We start from the raw sequence: 15644 nt of genomic DNA, 5'->3' as shown, positions 1-15644 counted from the left end.
GGGGTCTCTGTCTGTCAGGTGTGAGCTGTCAGTGCTGGCTGTCTCTCAGTGGTGTCTGCCAGGTGTGAGCTGTCAGTGCTGGCTGTCTCTCAGTGGTATCTGGCAGGTGTGAGCTGTCAGTGCTGGCTGTCTCTCGGCGGTGTCTGGCAGGTGTGTGCTGTCAGTGCTGGCTGTCTCTCGGCGGTGTCTGGCAGGTGTGAGATGCCAGTGCTGGCTGTCTCTCGGCGGTGTCTGGCAGGTGTGTGCTGTCAGTGCTGGCTGTCACTCGGTGGTGTCTGGCAGGTGTGAGCTGTCAGTGCTGGGTGTTTCTCAGTGGTGTCTGGCAGGTGTGAGATGCCAGTGCTGGCTGTCTCTCGGTGATGTCTGGCAGGTGTGAGCTGTCAGTGCTGGCTGTCTCTCAGTGGTGTCTGGCAGGTGTGTGCTGTCAGTGCTGGCTGTCTCTCAGTGGTGTCTGGCAGATGTGAGCTGTCAGTGCTGGCTGTCTCTCAGTGGTATCTGGCAGGTGTGAGCTGTCAGTGCTGGGTGTTTCTCAGTGGTATCTGTCAGGTGTGAACTGTCAGTGCTGGCTGTTTCTCAGTGGTGTCTGGCAGGTGTGTTCTGTCAGTGTTGGCTGTCTCTCAGTGGTGTCTGGCAGGTGTGTGCTGTCAGTGCTGGCTGTCTCTCAGTGGTATCTGTCAGGTGTGAACTGTCAGTGCTGGCTGTCTCTCGGTGATGTCTGGCAGGTGTGAGCTGTCAGTGCTGGCTGTCTCTCAGTGGTATCTGGCAGGTGTGTGCTGTCAGTGCTGGCTGTCTCTCAGTGGTGTCTGGCAGGTGTGTGCTGTCAGTGCTGGCTGTCTCTCGGTGGTATCTGTCAGGTGTGAGCTGTCAGTGCTGGCTGTTTCTCAGTGGTGTCTGGCAGGTGTGTTCTGTCAGTATTGGCTGTCTCTCAGTGGTGTCTGGCAGGTGTGAGCTGTCAGTGCTGGCTGTCTCTCAGTGGTATCTGGCAGGTGTGAGCTGTCAGTGCTGGCTGTCTCTCGGTGGGGTCTGGCAGGTGTGAGCTGTCAGTGCTGGCTGTCTCTCGGTGGGGTCTGGCAGGTGTGAGCTGTCAGTGCTGGGTGTTTCTCAGTGGTGTCTGGCAGGTGTGAGCTGTCAGTGCTGGCTGTCTCTCAGTGGTGTCTGGCAGATGTGAGCTGTCAGTGCTGGCTGGCTGTCTCTCAGTGGTGTCTGGCAGGTGTGAGCTGTCAGTGCTGGCTGTCTCTCGGTGATGTCTGGCAGGTGTGAGCTGTCAGTGCTGGCTGTCTCTCAGTGGTATCTGTCAGGTGTGAACTGTCAGTGCTGGCTGTCTCTCGGCAGTGTCTGGCAGGTGTGAGCTGTCAGTGCTGGCTGTCTCTCGGTGGTGTCTGGCAGGTGTGAGCTGTCAGTGCTGGGTGTTTCTCAGTGGTGTCTGGCAGGTGTGAGCTGTCAGTGCTGGCTGTCTCTCAGTGGTGTCTGGCAGATGTGAGCTGTCAGTGCTGGCTGTCTCTCAGTGGTGTCTGGCAGGTGTGAGCTGTCAGTGCTGGCTGTCTCTCGGTGATGTCTGGCAGGTGTGAGCTGTCAGTGCTGGCTGTCTCTCAGTGGTATCTGTCAGGTGTGAACTGTCAGTGCTGGCTGTCTCTCGGCAGTGTCTGGCAGGTGTGAGCTGTCAGTGCTGGCTGTCTCTCGGTGGTGTCTGGCAGGTGTGTGCTGTCAGTGCTGGCTGTCTCTCAGTGGTATCTGTCAGGTGTGAACTGTCAGTGCTGGCTGTCTCTCAGTGGTGCCTGGCAGATGTGAGCTGTCAGTGCTGGCTGTCTCTCAGTGGTCTCTGGCAGGTGTGTGCTGTCAGTGCTGGCTGTCTCTCAGTGGTATCTGGCAGGTGTGAGCTGCCAGTGCTGGCTGTCTCTCGGTGGGGTCTGGCAGGTGTGAGCTGTCAGTGCTGGCTGTCTCTCAGTGGTATCTGGCAGGTGTGTGCTGTCAGTGCTGGCTGTCTCTCAGTGGTATGTGGCAGGTGTGAGCTGCCAGTGCTGGCTGTCTCTCGGTGGGGTCTGGCAGGTGTGAGCTGTCAGTGCTGGCTGTCTCTCAGTGGTATCTGGCAGGTGTGAGATGTCAGTGCTGGCTGTCTCTCGGTGATGTCTGGATGGTATGCGCTGGCAGGTGTGTGCTGTCTGCTGGCTGTCTCTCAGTGGTGTCTGGCAGGTGTGAGCTGTCAGTGCTGTGGTGTCTGGCAGGTGTGAGCTGTCAGTGCTGGCTGTTTCTCAGTGGTGTCTGGCAGGTGTGTTCTGTCAGTATTGGCTGTCTCTCAGTGGTGTCTGTCAGGTGTGAGCTGTCAGTGCTGGCTGTCTCTCAGTGGTATCTGTCAGGTGTAAGCTGTCAGTGCTGGCTGTCTCTCGGTGGTGTCTGTCAGGTGTGAGCTGTCAGTGCTGGCTGTCTCTCAGTGGTGTCTGTCAGGTGTGAGCTGTCAGTGCTGGCTGTTTCTCAGTGGTATCTGGCAGCTGTGAGCTGTCAGTGCTGGCTGTCTCTCAGTGGTGTCTGGCAGGTGTGAGCTGTCAGTGCTGGCTGTTTCTCAGTGAGGTCTGTTAGATGTGAGCTGCCAGTGCTGGCTGTCTCTCGGTGGTGTCTGGCAGGTATGTGATGGCAGATGTGTGCTGTCAGTGCTGGCAGTCTCTCAGTGGTGTCTGGCAGGTGTGTCCTGTCAGTATTGGATGTCTCTCGGTGGTGTCTGGATGGTATGTGCTGGCTGGTATGAGCTGTCAGTGCTGGCTGTCTCTCAGTGGTGTCTGACAGGTGTGTGCTGTCAGTGCTGGCTGTCTCTCGGTGATGTCTGGCAGGTGTGAGCTGCCAGTGCTGCCTGTCTCTCGGTGGTGTCTGGATGGTATGTGCTGGCTGGTATGAGCTGTCAGTGCTGGCTGTCTCTCAGTGGTGTCTGGCAGGTGTGAGCTGTCAGTGCTGGCTGTCTCTCAGTGGTGTCTGGATGGTATGTGCTGGCTGGTATGAGCTGTCAGTGCTGGCTGTCTCTCAGTGGTGTCTGGCGGGTGTGAGATGTCAGTGCTGGCTGTCTCTCTGTGGTGTCTGGCGGGTGTGAGCTGTCAGTGCTGGCTGTCTCTCGGTGATGTCTGTCGGGTGTGAGCTGTCAGTGCTGGGTGTCTCTCGGTGGTGTCTGGCAGGTGTGAGCTGTCAGTGCTGGCTGTCTCTCGGCAGTGTCTGGCAGGTGTGAGCTGCCAGTGCTGGCTGTCTCTCGGTGGTGTCTGGCAGGTGTGAGCTGTCAGTGCTGGCTGTCTCTCGGCGGTGTCTGGCAGGTGTGAGATGCCAGTGCTGGCTGTCTCTCGGTGGTGTCTGGCAGGTGTGAGATGCCAGTGCTGGCTGTCACTCGGTGGTGTCTGGCAGGTGTGAGATGCCAGTGCTGGCTGTCTCTCGGTGGTGTCTGGCAGGTGTGAGATGTCAGTGCTGGCTGTCACTCTGTGGTGTCTGGCAGGTGTGAGCTGTCAGTGCTGGCTCTTTCTCGGTGGTGTCTGGCAGGTGTGAGCTGTCAGTGCTGACTGTCTCTCGGTGGTATCTGGCAGGTGTGAGCTGTCAGTGCTGGCTGTCTCTCGGTGGGGTCTGGCAGGTGTGTGCTGTCAGTGCTGGCTGTCTCTCGGTGGGGTCTGGCAGGTGTGAGCTGTCAGTGCTGGCTGTCTCTCGGTGGTGTCTGGCAGGTGTGAGCTGTCAGTGCTGGCTGTCTCTCGGTGGTGTCTGGCAGGTGTGTGCTGTCAGTGCTGGCTGTCTCTCGGTGGTGTCTGGCAGGTGTGTGCTGTCAGTGCTGGCTGTCTCTCGGTGGTGTCTGGCAGGTGTGTGCTGTCAGTGCTGGCTGTCTCTCAGTGGTGTCTGGCAGGTGTGAGCTGCCAGTGCTGGCTGTCTCTCAGTAGTGTCTGGCAGGTGTGTGCTGTCAGTGCTGGCTGTCTCTCAGTGGTGTCTGGCAGGTGTGAGCTGTCAGTGCTGGCTGTCTCTCAGTGGTGTCTGGCAGGTGTGAGCTCTCAGTGCTGACTGTCTCTCAGTGGTGTCTGGCAGGTGTGAGCTGTCAGTGCTGGCTGTTTCTCGGTGATGTCTGCCAGGTGTGAGCTGTCAGTGCTGGCTGTCTCTCGGTGGTATCTGGCAGGTGTGAGCTGTCAGTGCTGGGTGTTTCTCAGAGATATCTGTCAGGTGTGAGCTGTCAGTGCTGGCTGTCTCTCAGTGATGTCTGTCAGGTGTGAGCTGTCAGTGCTGGCTGTCTCTCGGTGGTGTCTGGCAGGTGTGAGCTGTCAGTGCTGGCTCTTTCTCGGTGGTGTCTGGCAGGTGTGAGCTGTCAGTGTTGACTGTCTCTCGGTGGTATCTGGCAGGTGTGAGCTGTCAGTGCTGGCTGTCTCTCGGTGGTGTCTGGCAGGTGTGTGCTGTCAGTGCTGGCTGTCTCTCGGTGATGTCTGGCAGGTGTGTGCTGTCAGTGCTGGCTGTCTCTCAGTGGTGTCTGGCAGGTGTGAGCTGCCAGTGCTGGCTGTCTCTCAGTAGTGTCTGGCAGGTGTGTGCTGTCAGTGCTGGCTGTCTCTCAGTGGTGTCTGGCAGGTGTGAGCTGTCAGTGCTGGCTGTCTCTCAGTGGTGTCTGGCAGGTGTGAGCTCTCAGTGCTGACTGTCTCTCAGTGGTTTCTGGCAGGTGTGAGCTGTCAGTGCTGACTGTTTCTCGGTGATGTCTGCCAGGTGTGAGCTGTCAGTGCTGGCTGTTTCTCGGTGGTATCTGGCAGGTGTGAGCTGTCAGTGCTGGGTGTTTCTCAGAGATGTCTGTCAGGTGTGAGCTGTCAGTGCTGGCTGTCTCTCAGTGATGTCTGTCTCTTTGATGGCTCTCGGTGCCCTCCCTGTCTGCAGCGCTCCTCCCAGAGGGTGGGTCGCGGGTGTAAAACCGCTGTAATCCCTCTGTTCACATCACATGTAATTCTGCCCTACAAGCCCCAGCAAAGGCCTCAAACAGACAAACAATGTCCCCGTCTATTCAATGTAAAACTAACAAGGGCTCTGAAGTGCTGCCAGGGGACGCTCCTCTGTAAACACACACAGCAGCTTGGATGCACAACAGTGAAGGAGCCCTGCCCTCTCACCCCTCCACTGCCTCCTCTGACCCCTCCACTGCCTCTTCACCCCTCCACTGTCCCTCTTCACCCCGCCACTGTCTTTCTCATCCCCTCCACTGCCTCTTCTCACCCCTCCACTGTCTCTCCTCATCCCTTCACTGCCCCCTCTGACCCCTCCACTGCCTCTCCTGTCCCCTCACTGTCTTTCCTCATCCCCTCCACTGTCTCTCCTCATCCCTCCACTGTCTCTCTTCGCCCCTCCACTGCCTCTCCCACCCCTCTCCACTGTCTCTTTTCACCCCCTCCACTGTCTCTTCTCACTCAGCCTCTTCTCACCCCTCCACTGCCTCTCCTTATCTCTCCACTCTCTCTTCACCCACTCCACTGTCTCTTCTCACCCCCCACTACCTCTACTCACCCCCACTGTTTCTTCTCACCCGTCCACTGTCTCTCCTCTCCCCGCCACTGTCTCTCCTCTCCCCGCCACTGTCTCTCCTCACCCCGCCACTGTCTCTCCTCACCCTTTCCACTATCTCTCCTCACCCCTCCACTGCCTCTCCTGACCCCTCTACTGTCTCTCCTCAGCCCCTCTTCACTGTCTCTTCTCACCCCCTCCACTGTCTCTTCCCATCTCTTCCACTGTCTCTTCTCACCCCTCCACTGTCTCTTCTTACCCCCTCCATTGTTTCTCATCTCCCTCTCCACTGTCTCTTCTCACCTCTCCGCTGCCTCCTCACCCTCTCCGCTGTCTCTCCTTATCCCTCCACTGCCCCTTCTCACCCCTTTACTGCCTCTCCTCAACCTGCACTGTCTCTTCTCAACACTCCACTGTCTCTCCTCACCCCAGCCTCCTCTCACCCCCCCCACTGCCTCTCTACTGTCTCTTCTCACCCCTTTCACTGCCTCTCCTCACCCTCTCCACTCTTGTCTCACCCCTCCACTGCATCTACTCGCCCCTCCTCTGTCTCTCCTCACCATCTCCACTATCTCTTCCCAACCCTCCACTGTCTCTCCTCTTCCATCCAGTCTCTTCGCATCCCTACACACCCTCTTCTCACCATCTCCACTGTCTCTTCGCACCCCCTCCACTGTCTCTCCTCACCCCCTCCACTGCTTCTCACCCCCTCTACTGTCTCTCCTCAGCCTCTCTACTGCTTCTCACCCCTTCCACCGTCTCTCCTCACCCCTTCATTGTCTCTCCTCACCCCCTCCACTGCCTCTCCTCACCCCCTCCACTGCCTCTCCTCACCCCCTCCACTGCCTCTCCTCACCCCCTCCACTGCCTCTCCTCACCCCCTCCACTGCCTCTCCTCACCCCCTCCACTGTCTCTCCTCACCCCTCCACTGACTCTCCTCACCCCCTCTACCCCCTCTCCTCACCCCCTCCACTGCCCCTCCTCACTCACCCCCTCCACTGCCTCTCCTCACCCCCTCCACTGCCCCTCCTCACCCACTCCACTGCCCCTCCTCACTCACCCCCTCCACTGCCTCTCCTCACCCCCTCCACTGTCTCTTCTCACCCCCTCCACTGCCTCTCCTCACCTCCACTGCCTCTCCTCACCCCCTCCACTGCCTCTCCTCACCCCCTCTACTGTCTCTCCTCAATCCCTCTACTGTCTCTCCTCAATCCCTCTACTGTCTCTCCTCAATCCCTCCACTCCCTCTCCTCACCCCCTCTACTGTCTCTCCTCACCCCCTCTACTTTATTTATTTATTTATTTAATGCGTTTTTATATAGCGCGGACTTTACCCGAAGGTGTCAGAGCGCTTCACAATAGGCAAAGTAAAGATACATGAAGAGAAAAATTACAAGTGTGCCTGTCACAAAAACAAATGTTACATTACATGAGGCAAGTGATAATTGTGCAAGTATCAAGAGCAAAAAAATACATGAGGTAGCAAACGATACGTTACGAAAGGAAAAAGTGATATGTGCAGGATACAAGAGCAAATAAAGTACGAGTAGAGGTAAAAAAAGAAATAAAATTGCAATAAATGGTAGACACTCAAAACACTAAAACTATAGTTAGGTTACATGAGGCAGTGGTGGCCGTTGTGCATATATCAAAAGCACACAAGAAATAAGAGGTAGCAAATGATACGTTGTAAAAGGAAAGGTGCCGTGTGCAAGTTACAAAAGAGTACAAAATACAGGTAGAGGTATAATACTGCACTAAATGGCAGACACTCAAAACACAAAAACACCCTGGGAAGGCACTTCTATAGGCATGGAGAACAGATTTTCCTATAATGGAAGGACTTCCTTCAGAAAACAGAGGGCTTGAATTAACTTAGGAAGTGTCTTTGAAGGAGGAGAGCTTTGAGGTCAGTTTTGAAGGCCTGGGAAGAGGTGGTGGTCCGAAGCTGAGGCGGAAGTGAGTTCCAGATTCTCACCGCGTTGCCTGAAAAGGATTGGGCCATCGATCTTTCCTTCTTGAAAATGGGAGGTTCAAGCAATAACTTTTCTGCATTACGTGAAGGTCTGGAGCCCCCAGAGAGTTTCAGTTTATTCACCAGGTAGCGAGGGGAGGAGGAGTGCAAGGCTTTGTGGGTGATACATGCAGTTTTGTAGATAGATCTTGCCTCTATGGGAAGCCAACGGAGGGTGGATAAAATGGGTGTGATGTGGTCGCTTCTTTTGGCCCCATATATGAAACGAGCTGCTGAATGGAGAATAGACTTCAGGGGGGAAAGGTGGGATTTGGGAAGGCCAGTAAGAAGAGAGTTGCAGTAGTCCAATCTGGAGAGAACCAGCGATTGGACCAGGGTTTTAAGGTCGTACTCCGGGAAGAAGCGACGAATCCCCCAAAGAAGGCGCAGTTGGTGTCGAGCAGACTTTGCAATGGAGTTAATGTGGGAGAGTAGATTGAGTTTTTTGTCGAGTATGACACCAAGGGATTTTGCGCTCTCGACAATGATGGGCTTATTGTTCATTAGATTGATCTGATCCATCCATGTTTGCACTGGGGGATGAGAAAGTGAGGAGGAGAGGAGGAGGAATTCTGTTTTGGAGGGATTCAGAATCAGTTGATGAGTTACCATCCAGTTTTGAATGGAGTCGAGAGTAGAGCTAAGGAAGGAGAGATCGTGAGTGGAGGCCACCTTAAGGTAGATCTGAGTGTCATCCGCATATAGATGATAGTAGATCCCGGATTTACTCAGGAGATTTCCCAACGGTTCTAAATAGAGATTGAACAGTGTGGGTGCAAGTATGGAGCCTTGAGGAACACCTTGACTGACCGCTAAAGGAGCTGAGAGACTGTTAGCTATTTTGACCATTTGGGATCTATCAGAGAGGAAGGAGGCAAACCATTTGAGCACAGTGCCCTCCATGCCCATTCTCTGTTGAAGAGTGTTAAGGAGAGTGTTGTGATTAACAGTGTCAAAGGCTGCAGAAAGGTCCAGAAGAATTAGAAGACAAGACTCCCCTGAATCGAGTATCCGCAGCGCGTCATCAATCACTAGCAGCAGGGCTGTTTCAGTGCTGCAGTTTTGAATGAAGCCGGACTGGAAATTGTCAAGAAGATCATTTTCCTTGATATGGCGAGAGAGTTGTTTCGCTACACATTTTTCTGTGATTTTCGCAAGGAAGGGTAGGTTAGTGATGGGACGGTAGTTGTTAAGGTCGTTCGCATCAGCGGTGGGTTTTTTTAGCAGAGGAGTGACCTGCCCAGTTTTGAAGGAGACAGGAAGGGAGCCTTGACTGAGGGAGAGGTTGACCAGAGTGGTCCAATAGGAAAGAGAATTAGTAAAGAAGTCAATGGCAATGGCACTAGGGATGGGGTCAAGAGAATGGTTAGAGGGCTTTGTATCGAGGATGCATTTAAGGAGAGCATCGTCAGAGATGGGGTCAAAGTTTTGCCAAATGGTTAGGGATTTGCGCTCCTCTGTAGGGGTAGGCTGAATGACCTGATCTACAAGTGATTTTACCTTATCGTCAAAGAATACAGCGAATTCCTCTGCTTTCTTTGTGGAATCTTCCAATTTGGAGGTTGGGGGTGAGCTGTTTGGGTTCTTGATGAGGTCGAATAGTTTTTTTGGTCTATTTTTGGCTGAGTCAAGGAGGGATTTGTAGTGCAACGCTTTTCCAAGGAAGATGAGTTTGTGGTACTTGGATCTTGCTGAACGAAGCGTGGCTAAATTTTTAGTGGAGGGCACTTGTCTCCATTGTTTCTCAAGGGCTCTTAGGAGCTTCCTTTCTTCATAGAGGGATTTGTTGAACCAAGGTGCTGAGGGAGTGGGCCTTTTCTTTTTGCTTTGGAGAGGAGCGACATTATCGATTTTGACTGCAAGGACTGTGAGGTATTGGGAGGTGAGATCGTTAACATCAAGGTCCGGGTCTAGCCTTGGAAGTGATAGCAAAGCAGAATCACAGAGGGTACTGAGGTCAATATTTTTTGTGGCACGGAACCAGGAAGTAGCCCTCTTAGGCTGGCCAAGAGTTATAGAGTGTGATAGGTGAAGAGAGAATGGGATGAGGAGGTGGTCCGACCAGTCTACATGAATAGGGGTAGCGATAGTCAGCAAGCCTGCTTTAGAAATAACAAGGTCCAGGATTGAGCCTTTAGAGTGTGTTGTTTCTGTGCAGTGTTGGATAAGATCGTTTGCAGAGAGGAAGGTGGCCAGCAAGTTCGCATAGGTGTCTTGAGGCGAGCCCCAGTGGACATTGAAGTCACCCACGAAGATCTGATTGTCACTTTGTGTGTATTGGTCGCTGATGCAGTCCCTGAGTTCCTCCAAAAACTAAGGGCTGCTACCAGGCGGGTGGTAAATAGCATGGAATCTGAGGGGTGAGCGGTGGTGCAATTGAAGCTCAAGAGATAGGCATTCAAAGGTGTGAAAGGAGCTGTTAGGAAGAGCCTTAAGTTGAAGGGAGTTTCTAAAGATGACTGCAACACCTCCCCCAATTTTGTCAATTCTGTCATTTCTAAGTATAGAATAGCCTGTGGGTACAAGGAGATCAAACATAGAGTGAGAGGTATCGTTGAACCAGGTCTCTGTGAGGAAGAGCATGTCAATATTGTGCAAGTTGATGGTATCGGAGATTTCAAGTTTGTGTTTTATTGCAGATCTGCAGTTGTGGAGTAAACAGCGCAGCTCTGACGCAACTGTTTTGGTGACGGGGGCACTTGGGCTATGAGGGGTGATAGGGATATTGTACTTATATGAGGTCGCTCGGGAGGGTTTAGGTAGGTGAGTGGTTCTGATAGAGGAGATGGTCGGAATAGTGTAGATAACAGGGTTACTGGGAAGTGGAAGTGAAGGAAGGGTGGCGATCGAGTGCTTGTGTGGATTTGCAGACGACAGGCTATGCTTAGCTATAATGGGGTGTGAGGGTGAGGTACATCTCGTGGAAGGGTGAGTGTTTGCCAAAGGAATTGAGGTGTGTGGAAAAGTCAAGATCTTGGAGCTTAAAACTAGAATGGTAGCTTCAAGTTGGGAGATGGCGGTGATTAGAGAGCCTAGCTTATTTTCCAGAGAGAGTAAGGAAGAGCACGGCATGTTGGGTGACTCGTTGGAAACAGGAGGGGGTGCACTAGGCAGTGTACGGCAGGGAGAGGTGGGGGAATGGGAGGGGAGTAGGGGTATAGGGTTCAGAGGTGGGGAACGGTTTTGGATGAGAGCATGAGTTGGTGCGCCAGGGGTGAGAGGAGAGTTGACGTTGTTGGCGTTGCAAGAAGGATAGGAGTAAGGGGCAGAATTAGGGGGCGATAGCAGAGGAGTGGGGCGGTGGGAGAGGGGAAGAGTGTGAGGAGTCATAGGGATTAGGGAGGTAAGGAAGGAAGGGAGGGGAGGGGGTTGGATAGGTCCTGGTAGCTAAGTGAGGTGGCTGTGAGGGAGCGGGTATCAGGCAGAGTGGGGGGGATTGGGAGAAAGGGAAGTTGAAGAAAAGAAGCGATTCTGCTCGGTCCGAGGGAGGGCAGGGGTTACCAGAGGAGGAAAGGGGGTAGCGCAGCATTGCTGGAGGAGAGTGGGGAGGGAGAGAGATGGAAAGTATTTGTGGGGAAATCGGGGTACATAGTGAGGGGAGGAGTGGGCGAAAAAGCAGAGAGGAGGAGGGAACAAGGGGAACGTAGGGAACATAGACAGGGGGAGAGGGCTGGTGGAGAGGTGGTCTAAGGAGGGGGGTGGCCGTAAGGGATAGGGGGGAGGAGATGAGAATAGAGTGCCGGAATGGTGCAGAATGGACGAGGAGCGTGTTAGCTAGAGGTGAGGCTGAAGTGAAGAGGGGAGGGGCATACTGTGAGGGGGGAAGAATGGGAGGGGAGGTCCGAGGGGAGAGAAGAGGGTCGACCTGTGCCTCCCCAGGGTGCAGCCTATTGGAGAGTGGGGGGGTCAAGGGAGGAGAAAGGGAGTAATTGGTGGAGCTAGATGGAGAGTCAAGGGATAGCCCGGTCGCAGGGGAGGGGAGTAGGGAAGGGAAGAGGCGGTCAAAGAGAGAGAGATAGGAGTCTTTGGCTTGTATCATAACAGTACCGTTGTTATAGAGTGAGATAGTGAGGGAGCCGTTAAAGCCCGCAGAGGGGGACATTTTTAGCTGTTTCCCATGAGGGATGGAGGAGGAGGAGGTGACGTTAAAGGAATTGTAAAAGCTGGTAGACCAAGAGGGTATGTCGTGGGTGAAAAAAATTAGATCGTTTTTGAGCCCCCCCATACCGACCATTATAAAACTGATCGACAAAAAGGGAATCGGGGAAACATTCAATGGTGTTATGCTTGAAACGTTTTGCTGCAGCTTTAGTCAGGTTAGAAGGGTAGATGATTTTGTAGCAATTAATTCCAGACTTAATTCGAGTGGTGGCCATGTTGGGAAATTGTGGAGGGGGAGGGTGGTGGGGATAAGGGAAGGGTGTTACTAGGACGGTGGTGGTGGGGAGAAGTATGAGGGCAAGAAGGGGGCACATAATCCATACGTCGGGAGAAGGAACCTGAGTTATTGTGGAGACAGGAAAGTGAGGCGATTAGGGATAGGTTGTTACTTCAGAACAGGGCTGATTCAACAAGATAGCACGGAAGATGGAGTGGTGTAAGAGGAGAATTACTGTACTTATCATCCTGAGATATAAACCACATAAAGCACAGCATCACAGTCGGTATCAAACGCATTGTACGCCCAAAATCACAACAGTCTAATATTAGACAATTACCTCCTAAGTATCACCAGCATTATGGGCAAAAAGCACAGGGTGGAACATAATTTCACTAGCATAACCCAAAGTATGCGAGACACCCTCAACATCATAAAACACAGTTTAGAGGTAGCCAGAACAGGGTTTGAAAATCAAACTACAAGAAATACAGTTCCTAGCACCACAAATACACAATGGGGCCTGGCGCCCTGCAAACCACCAGGACCCCCTGGTCAACTGGCCAAGTAGATTCTTGATTCTGCGGATTATCAAGCATCCTTATATTAGGGGTATGATCCGGGGTTTGGCCATACTCGATTCTTCTTGCTCCTGAGTCCTTGCTCCTGAGTCGATTCTCTTGCTCCTTGCTCTACTATCTCTACTCGATCCCTCCACTCCCTCTCCTCACCCCCTCCACTGCCTCTCCTCACTCACCCCTTCCACTGCCCCGTCTTGCCTCCCTTCGCCGCTGAGTGTACTTTAAAGTGGACTCTAGTCCAGCGCCGGTTTCCTGACACTGAACCCGCACTTCTGCCCAGACTCCTCGCCGCCGCGCCTGCCCCCACAGGAAGGGGTACCCCACCTTACCCCAATGCCCTCAAAGAGCTCAGTGTACTCCCACGCAGGGCACCTGGGCAGCTCCCCCGCCGCAGATGTGAGGCTCTTCCCAAGTGTACAGCTCTGGAGGGAAAGCGAACACTTACACATTTGCAAGACACTGAAAAAAATATTTAAGAGCAGCTGCCTTCGCTGGAGTGGAGCAGGCGCTGCCAGGGCCGTGAGCCTGGCACAGTGCCAGGGAAAACCTTACAAGGCAGAGCCAAGCACAGCCCACGTCACCCGCGGGGACACTGGGGGTGGGGGGGGGGGGCAATCGTCTACCATCTCACGGGTGGGTACACTGGGGTGTGTAGATGTATTGTTGCACACATACACACAGATGGGTGCTCCTGGGTGTGTAGATGTAGTGTTGCACACACACTCACCGATGGGTACACCTGGGTGTGTAGATGTATTGTTGCACACATACTCACAGATGGGTACACCTGGGTGTGTAGATGTAGTGTTGCACACATACTCACCGATGGGCACTCCTGGGTGTGTAGATGTATTGTTCCACACATACTCACAGATGGGTACACCTGGGTGTGTAGATGTATTGTTGCACACACACTCACCGATGGGTACACCTGGGTGTGTAGATGTATTGTTGCACACATACTCACAGATAGGTACACCTGGGTGTGTAGATGTAGTGTTGCACACACACTCACCGATGGGTACACCTGGGTGTGTAGATGTATTGTTGCACACATACTCACAGATGGGTACACCTGGGTGTGTAGATGTAGTGTTGCACACACACTCACCGATGGGTACTCCTGGGTGTGAAGATGTATTGTTGCACACACACTCACCGATGGGTACACCTGGGTGTGTAGATGTAGTGTTGCACACACACTCACCGATGGGTACACCTGGGTATGTAGATGTAGTGTTGCACACACACTCACCGATGGGCACTCCTGGGTGTGTAGATGTATTGTTGCACACACACTCACAGATGGGTACACCTGGGTGTGTAGATGTAGTGTTGCACACACACTCACCGATGGGCACTCCTGGGTGTGAAGATGTATTGTTGCACACACACTCACCGATGGGTACACCTGGGTGTGTAGATGTAGTGTTGCACACTCACTCACCGATGGGTACACCTGGGTGTGTAGATGTAGTGTTGCACACACACTCACCGATGGGTACTCCTGGGTGTGTAGATGTAGTGTTGCACACATACTCACAGATGGGTACACCTGGGTGTGTAGATGTAGTGTTGCACACACACTCACCGATGGGTACACCTGGGTGTGTACATGTATTGTTGCACACATACTCACAGATGGGTACACCTGGGTGTGTACATGTATTGTTGCACACATACTCACAGATGGGTACTCCTGTGTTGCACACATACGCACAGATGGGTACACCTGGGCGTGTAGATGTAGTGTTGCACACACACTCACCGATGGGTACTCCTGGGTGTGAAGATGTAGTGTTGCACACACACTCACCGATGGGTACACCTGGGTGTGTAGATGTAGTGTTGCACACATACTCACCGATGGGTACACCTGGGTGTGTAGATGTAGTGTTGCACACATACTCACCGATGGGCACTCCTGGGTGTGTAGATGTATTGTTGCACACATACTCACAGATGGGTACACCTGGGTGTGTAGATGTAGTGTTGCACACACACTCACCGATGGGTACTCCTGGGTGTGAAGATGTATTGTTGCACACACACTCACCGATGGGTACACCTGGGTGTGTAGATGTAGTGTTGCACACACACTCACCGATGGGTACACCTGGGTGTGTAGATGTAGTGTTGCACACATACTCACAGATGGGTACACCTGGGTGTGTAGATGTAGTGTTGCACACACACTCACCGATGGGTACACCTGGGTGTGTACATGTATTGTTGCACACACACTCACAGATGGGTACACCTGGGTGTGTACATGTATTGTTGCACACATACTCACAGATGGGTACTCCTGTGTTGCACACATACTCACAGATGGGTACACCTGGGTGTGTAGATGTAGTGTTGCACACACACTCACCGATGGGTACTCCTGGGTGTGAAGATGTAGTGTTGCACACACACTCACCGATGGGTACTCCTGGGTGTGAAGATGTATTGTTGGGGAAACGCCCTCAACGCCGACTCCTAAACAACAAAGTCCTGGTTGACGAAAGCGGATCAACGCTTTCCTTAGCTACGACTTTGTTGTTTTGTGCCTTAACCACGCATGTGCTGAACAACGCACATGCGTGGTTAAGGCACAAACAAGGGAGTCAGCTGAGGAGGACGAGGCGACGACTCAGGTAAGTGGGGCGGGGGCGGGAGTCGGGGTTTAAGGTTTAGGGCCGGGGGTGGTGGGTAGGGGTATTTTCTGGTTTGGGAGGTGGGGGGGGGGGGTCGGGTTGGGGTTTAAGGTTTAGGGTCGGGGTATTTTCTGGTTTGGGGGTGGGAGTGGGGGGGTCGGGGTTTAAGGTTTGTGGTCGGGGTGGGGGGGTCGGGGTATTTTATGGTTTGGGGGTCGGGGTTTAAGGTTTAGGGTCGGGTGGGGGTATTTTCTGGTTTGGGGGGCAGGGATCGGTGGGTCGGGGTTTAAGGTTTGAGGCCAGTGGTGGGGTGGTCGGGGTTTAAGGTTTAGGGTCGGGGTAGGGAGGGGTATTTTCTGGTTTGGGGGCAGGGGTGGGGGGTCGGGGTTTAAGGTTTGGGGTCTGGGTGGGGGGGTCGGGTTTAAGGTTTAGGGTCGGGAGTGGGGGGTAGGGGTATTTTGTGGTTTGGGGGTGGGGGGGTCGGGGTTTAAGGTTTAGGGTTGGGGTTTAAGGTTTAGGGTCGGGGTATTTTCTGGTTTGGGGGACG

General features: G+C 53.5%; 1 protein-coding gene across 1 annotated transcript in view; it reads right to left on the bottom strand.

The window, feature by feature from the left end:
• Window positions 1–15644, bottom strand: part of COL27A1 (collagen type XXVII alpha 1 chain) — a 1169012-nt gene that overhangs the window by 1076630 nt on the left and 76738 nt on the right. The gene's annotated exons all lie outside the window — the stretch shown is intronic.

This window comes from Pleurodeles waltl, chromosome 6 (assembly GCF_031143425.1).
Source record: "Pleurodeles waltl isolate 20211129_DDA chromosome 6, aPleWal1.hap1.20221129, whole genome shotgun sequence".
Lineage (NCBI taxonomy): Eukaryota > Metazoa > Chordata > Amphibia > Caudata > Salamandridae > Pleurodeles > Pleurodeles waltl.
This window is presented reverse-complemented; position numbering and strand designations above follow the sequence as displayed.